Raw genomic sequence first — 7,109 nt, 5'->3', positions numbered from 1 at the left:
AAAAAAAAAAACCCTGGGAAGCAGGTGATATTATTCCCATTTTACAGTTAATGAAACTGAGGCAAGCAGAGGTTAAATGACTTGTCCAGGATCACACAGATAGTAAATATTCAGGGCAGGGTTTGAAGGCAGGTCTTTCTAATCCCAAATTCAGCTCCCTTACCCAAATTTACTTCTGTAATAATAGCTGACATTTATGGAGTGCTTTAAGGTTTGAAAAGCATTTTGCAAATTCATTTTATCCTCGCAACAACCTTAGGAAGTAAATGCTATTATTATCCCCATTTTATAGATGGGAAAATTGAGACAGAAGTTAAGTGATTTAACCAGAATTATACAGCTACTAAGTGCTTGAGGAAGAATTTAAATTCAGACATTCCTGACTGCAGGCGTAGCATTCTCAGCACTAGGACACCACCTAAGTCCTTGGACTGAATGGTTCAATCAATTCTGAATACATTTAAGGGTACTGCCATGCAGCTCGTATCTCTGCCTCTTGTCTACATAGACAGCAGAAGGAATTTCATTAAATACTTTGCTGAAATCAAAGTACGTTATATTTGTTGCATTTTACTGATCAGTTTTACCTTATAAAAAAGCAATGAAGATTCCCCCTTTTTGATACTCCCTCGACACTGTCATGATTGTGACCCTTCTGCCTTTGTAACATGAATGCCAGTGGCCCTGGCTATCCCCTCAAGAACCTTTCTATGGGTGACCTGCACTTGGGGGGGGGTGACTGAGGCCGTTCTGTACAAGAAGTTCTCAGCCCATTACATCTGTCCATATTTGCTATGACATGGCCACGTGTCACTCCCTGGGTTATATCTACATCAAATTCCAGCACCCTGCAGATACTGCCTGAACCTTAGATGCCATGAACTTTGAGGTAATCAAATTGAGGCTCATCTGTATCACGTGTTCCCGATGGAATCCAGGGCTCCAGAAATCAGGAACTGGCTGCATTTTTATCAAGAACTTAGATGACTCCATTGACATCAAGGCCTTGGATGAACCTTCTCTACTACTGAGAACATCATCACTAATAAGGTAGTACATGATGAGAATGGCTGGCTCCCACTTTGAGACACAGGAGATTGAAAACCAAGCTCTGGATGGGATGCTACTTAATGACCAGAAAGTTTTCATGGGCCACTTCAAGTCTCAACAAGAATAGGACACAGGGCTGGGGGCGTGAGCACTAGAATTCACCAACATCACTAACATCAAGAACTTCAGTGAAGACACGGATGATCAGGACCTTCAGGAAATCTTCTCCCAGTTAGAAAAGATTCTAAGTGGGAAGTGACGGCAGATGAAAATTCAGTGCTTTGAGAAGCGTGAGGAAGCTCAGAAGCCGAGAGGAGACTTAACAGGAAGGAACTCAGGGCCCGGGGCCTGATGCTATGATTTCTTATGGTGACCAGCTACAGAAGGAGTTTTCTCCCTATGATTTCATCACTAGAGCCAAAGTGACCATAGAGGCTGTCCACAGCAAGGGGTTTGGCTTTGTCTGATTTTCCTTCCAGCTAGGACAGAGATGAAAGGGAAGATGGTCAGCACCACGCTCTCTATGGGGCCCTGATCCAACACAAGGAAGAGAAAGTCCTCCTCACCAACCAGTACATGCAGTACACCCCCACCTTCTGGAATATAAATGGCCCCATCTTTTCCCGACCCACCAATTATTTCCTGCCTGCCATCTCCCAGGGGACAATAATCTTCCAGCTGCCTACTCAAGCAACCTGCTATACACTGTAGTCCTCATTCTGCCGGCCCCAAAGTGAGCCAGACATTCTTCTGGATCTTTGGCCATACCCCAGGACTCTGTCTCCTACATCAGTATTATCTAGTGCTTTGGGTAGGGCCCCATATGCAAAGAGTGGTCAATATTGGGATTGAGACCACAGGTATTGTGTGTTCAGGCTACCTGGCCAAGTCATTGCACAATACAAGTACTCCTCAGCTGTGTATAACACACATTGGGTAATGGAACCAATTGTGCATTTCTAAGGGCAGGAGCCTTGAAATATATCTCGGTTAATCTCAGTCCAATCCCAAGAACAAAAGCAGATGCTTATCTTATTATACCTTACTCCCCAGTGAGTATACTCTTCAACCCAGTGACACTGGTCTCTTTGCTGTTCCATGAACAAGACACTCCATTTCCCGGCTCTTGGAATTTTTTTTTGAGTGCCTCCCCCCCCAACATTCCTGGAAAATTCTTTGCACCTCCTGGCTTCCCTCTAGTCCCAGCTAAAATCTCACTTTCTACAAGAAGCCTTTCCTAATCCTGCTTACGTCTAATGTCTTTCCTCTGCTATCTCCTCTTTATATATGTATTTATTGACAGACAGACATAGAGACACACATAGAGACAGAGAGAGAAAAGAAGGGAAGGGAAGGAGAGAAAAGAGGGAGGGAGGAGGGGAGAGATGGAGGGAAGAAGGGGGGGGAGAGAGAGAGAGAGAGAGAGAGAGAGAGAGAGAGAGAGAGAGAGGAGTGTAATGCTAAGGGAGAGCATGGCAAGGGTGGCCATAGTTCAAGTTGGTTATGTTTTTGTGTCCTCAGCACCAGGGCACAATGCTTATTTAATAAATCCTTGTTTAATTGATAAAGTTTAATAAACTAAGGAAATGGGAAAGAGAGAAAGACAAAAGAGAGAGAGACAGAGATAGAAATGGAAAGAGGGAAAGAAAGAGAGAAAGGGAGAGAAATAGAGTTAGAGACAGAGAGATAGAGACAGAGAAACAGAGAGACAGAGAGGGAGAGACAAAAACAGAGAGGGGGAGGAAGGGAGAAGAGATAGGAGAGAGACGGGGGGGGGAGCGAGAGGGAGGAGGAAGGAAGAAGAGAGGAGAGAGGGGGGAAGGGAAGAGAGGGAAAGGAAGGGAGAGAGACAGAGAAAAGAAAGACACACAGAGAGACAGAGACAAAGAGAGAGACAGAGAGAGAGGGCATCCCAGCTCCCAATTGATTGTGAAATTCTTGAGGGCAGGGATTGTCTTTTACATTTTTTATATCCCCAGCAACTAGTACTGTGACTTGCATATAGTATGTGCTTAACAAATGTTTATTGACTAAATTTTTAAAAAGCAAATGAGTTTAGTATGATATGACTATTCTTGATGAAGCCATATGCTGGCTCTTAATGATTATTGCTTGCATGTCTAAATCTTTCCAAGCCACCCCTAATTCTGTGTGACTCCAGAGGACAGAACTAGCACTGTTGAGAAGGAGATAGAGAGAAACAGATTCTGACTCTATAAGGAAGAATTTCCCAAGAATTTGATTTGACCCACAACGGAATGGAACAATTCAGGCAGTAATGAGTTCACCATTCCTGGAATCAGTGAAACAAAGGTCTTGCTGATGAACAGTTATTGGGGAATAGTATATAGAGAAGTCAAGCCTTTAGTAATCTGTTTCTCCATCCCTCAGACTGGTCTCTAGGACGAAGTGGGCTATATCCTACTTGAAACATTAGGCTTATGAGAGCCTAATTGGGAGTTTTTTCCTCTCACTGCCTCACTGACTCCTGAGTCACTTTATTCTCATATGACTGTCCAAATCCTGGGAAAGCACAGACATTATGTTCTCAAAGTCTCAGCAAGAATTGGCTCTTCCTTTATTGATGCCCAAAATGACTTTCCCTAGATTCCAGATCTTTGTTTTTTTGCTTATCTTACTTTGAAGGTTTTCATGCTATGCTTCATCTCAATCTTCCTCTCTTCCTCAGCTTCTTTTCTGACTTTCTTTGTTCAAATTCGATGGGAAAAAGTCTTGTGAGCTCTTTAGCTCTTGATGAAAAAAGTCCCACCTTCTACTTATGTCATGTGGACCTTAAATACTGGTCCACACCAGTATATCCTTCCCAGGACTTTCCTTCTACATCCCAACTCCATGATTACTTCCACCATACTCACAACATTTCCAATAAGATAATATAGCGTGGTGAAAGGGATTGTACTTAGAGTCTAAAGAATTGGGCTTGAACCTCAACTGTAGCAATCACTAATTGTGTGATTCAGAATTGGCTGCTTAAGCACTCTTGAGTCTGAGACCCCCAAGTTTCTGTAGATGGCACAGTGGATAGAGTACTGTGTCTTGAGTCAGGAAAACATGACTTCAGATACTTAACTATGTGAACTTGGGCAAGTTGACTTCACTCACTTTGCCTCAGTTTCCTCAACTGTAAGATAAGAATAACAATAAAACTTATCTCACAGAGTTGTAGTGAGAATCAAATAAAATAATATTTGCAAAGAGTTTAGCACAGTGCCTGGTATAGGGTAGGCACTTAATAAACACTTATTTTTCTTTGTTGGTGTTGTCAAAACTGAAACTCATACAAAACAAATACAGGTAGTTAGGGTTGGTGACAGAGGTCTCCAAGTGATGGGGATCAGGAAAGGGTCTTATTTATGCTGATTTATGATGGAAACCAGGGAAAGGCTACTCCTTTCTTCAGGATGGAGCGCATTCCAGATACAGAAACAGCTTGATCATAGATCCAGAGATAAGATGAAATGTCACTTTTGGCTAAATCATAGAATGTGAGAAGGGAAGTAATATAATAAATCATCTTGGAAAATGACATTGGAGCTTGATTGTGAAGGGCTTTACATGTGAAACAGAAGAGTTTGCATTTGATCCTAGATTTACTAGGAGTTTATTGAGCCATTGGAGTTTGTTGAGTAAGAATAGGAGCGTGGGTGGACTTGTGCTTTAGGAATATGCTTTGGCTGCTCTACAAGATAGGGTCGGGAAGCATAGTCAGAAAGACAATTTATGAGGCAAGAGGCAATAAGGGCCTCAACTAGGAACTAGAGATGGATCTGAGATGTTGGGAGGGAAGAATAGACAAAACTTGGCCACTCACTGAATATGTGGCAGTGAAGGAGAGTAAAAAATGGAGGATGATGCAGGATTCAAATCTAACAAAAATAAGGAAGTTAGAAAGGAGTATTTTCGACAATGAGTTATCTTTTGGACATGTTAAATTTCAAATGTCTGTGGGATTCTCAATTTTAAATGTTCAGTAGGTGATAGGCTTGGAATTAAGGAAAAAATCTAGTGTTTGATGTATAGATTTGGGAGACATTTTGCATAAAGATGATAATAGAACTCATGGAAGCTTTGAAGTCACCCAGAGAATCATTAAACAATGATTCATGATACCATATGGGATCTTGTAACTGAATGTGGGGGTGACAATATTATGATTTATTATCAGTCAGTGTTTGATTTGTATACCTATTTTATATTGCTATATACTTGGTGTCATGTAAAAATTTCTCAGGTGAAAAGGTGTCATGAATAGAAAAAATTTAAAAAGCCCTGAGCTAGAGAAAAAAACGGGAGAGAGGGGGCAGAGGGAGAGGGAAAGAGAAAGGCTAGAAGGAGAGGGAGAGGGAGAGAGAGAAAGAGAGGGTGAGGAAGAAGGAGAAGAAGGAGGAGGAGGAGGAGGAGGAGGAGGAGGAGGAGGAGCAGGAGGAGGAGGAAGAGAAATGGCAATCAACTGTCTGAAATGCAGAAGAGATGTCAAGAAATTTGAAGATTGAGAAGAGGACATCAGAATTTGCAATTAAAACATAATTTCTGACTTGGAGGAGGGCAATTTGAGTTGAGTGATGATGTTTGATTTTAGAATGAAAGGAGATGAGAAATAAGTGAGAAAAAAGAAGAAGAAAAAGGGGCAAATGTAAACAGATGTTATGAGGAGTTAATCTGTGAGAGCTTTTTAGAAGATGGGATTGTGAGAAATTTAAAGAATAGCTGGAAAGAAACAGACACATCTACAGAATAATCATGGAGACAGTTTTTGCTGCAGAAGACAGAAAGGGGACAGATCTGGATATAAGCAGATGAGTGGTTCTCTATAAGAAAAAAGGTCACTTCTTAATCAGAGACTGGAGTAGAGTATTTGATAGAAAATGACATCAAAGGATTTTAAGAATGAAGAGTAAGGGAGAAAAGGGAGTCTTGTTCTTTATTTAATGACCTTGCTGTTTCAATGGGAGGAGAGCCCCTTTTAGTGACATGCATGAAGTCCTGCACATGAACTATATTCTGAAATTTCAATGGAAAACTCTAGATGGGGGCAAAACAAGCCAAAAATTGTGAATGGGGAAGGCTGCTCCTCAAGTTTGAGTCTGTAAATACAACCATGGGTTTTAGCTTCCTTGACTATTGATATTGGCTCCTTTTCCTCCTACCAGGTGCACCCCTCAATTGCCTCCAACTATCACAGGTACAGAGACCCTTAGGAATGGGTCCTTGAGCAAATCACTCATTTATTGTGCCCTCCAAAGTCTGCTCTTCTTTCTCTGGGGAGAGGAATGGGGAGAAGGGCCAGAGCTGCTGGGCAGTAAATGCACATCAATTATCTCCTCTAGGGAGGAAGGATGGCAGGGCCACTGCTAATGGAGAAGTGGGAGAGGCTTTGGGTGGGGGAGAGCCTGCTAGTCCGACAGAGCCTGCTGCCAGCACACTTATTACCCTGACCTTATTCTATCCCATAATAAATGGAGGCCCCTGAGGGACAGGAGCAATGGGCGGGGGTGGGATTGGTTGGGGGTGGGGAGGAGAAGGGAGTGAGGACTATTACGGGATTCTAACCTTCTTCTCCTCTTCCTGGGCCTCTGGAACAGCTGTTCAACAAAATGGATCTGTGCAGACAATCATTTCTGCTGCATTACTTAATATACAGTCGCTCTCGGCAAGAGATATAATTGACTTGCTTAACTAATCAATCTTTCTATAAGCATAGCTGCTTTTCTTCTCCCACTGGGAGGGAAAGAGGAAGGGAGGGATGGAGGGAGGGACAGAGGAGAGAAGGGGGGAGTGGGGGAAGAGGAAAGAGAAAGAGATAGAGAGAGATAGAGAGATCAAAAGAGACAGAGGGAGACAGAGAGACAGATAGAAAAAGGGTGACAGAGACAGAGAGAGAGAAGAGGGGGGGGAGGGGGAGAGGAGGAGAAGAAGGAAGGAAAGAAAGCAGGGAGAGAGGGGAAAAAAGAAGGCAGGAAGGAAGAGAAGAAGAAAGGAAGGAAGAAAGAGAAAAAGAAAGAAAGAAAAGGAAAGGAAGGAAGGGGAAAAAGTGGAAG

General features: G+C 42.5%; 1 pseudogene; it reads left to right on the top strand.

The window, feature by feature from the left end:
• Nucleotides 1-668: 668 nt before the first annotated feature.
• On the top strand, nucleotides 669-2,028 carry LOC127557363 (polyadenylate-binding protein 1-like; annotated as a pseudogene).
• Nucleotides 2,029-7,109: the final 5,081 nt, after the last annotated feature.

Source organism: Antechinus flavipes, chromosome 3 (genome assembly GCF_016432865.1).
Source record: "Antechinus flavipes isolate AdamAnt ecotype Samford, QLD, Australia chromosome 3, AdamAnt_v2, whole genome shotgun sequence".
NCBI lineage: Eukaryota > Metazoa > Chordata > Mammalia > Dasyuromorphia > Dasyuridae > Antechinus > Antechinus flavipes.
The sequence above is the reverse complement of the archived record's forward strand: the minus strand, read 5'-3'. Positions and strand labels throughout refer to the sequence as shown.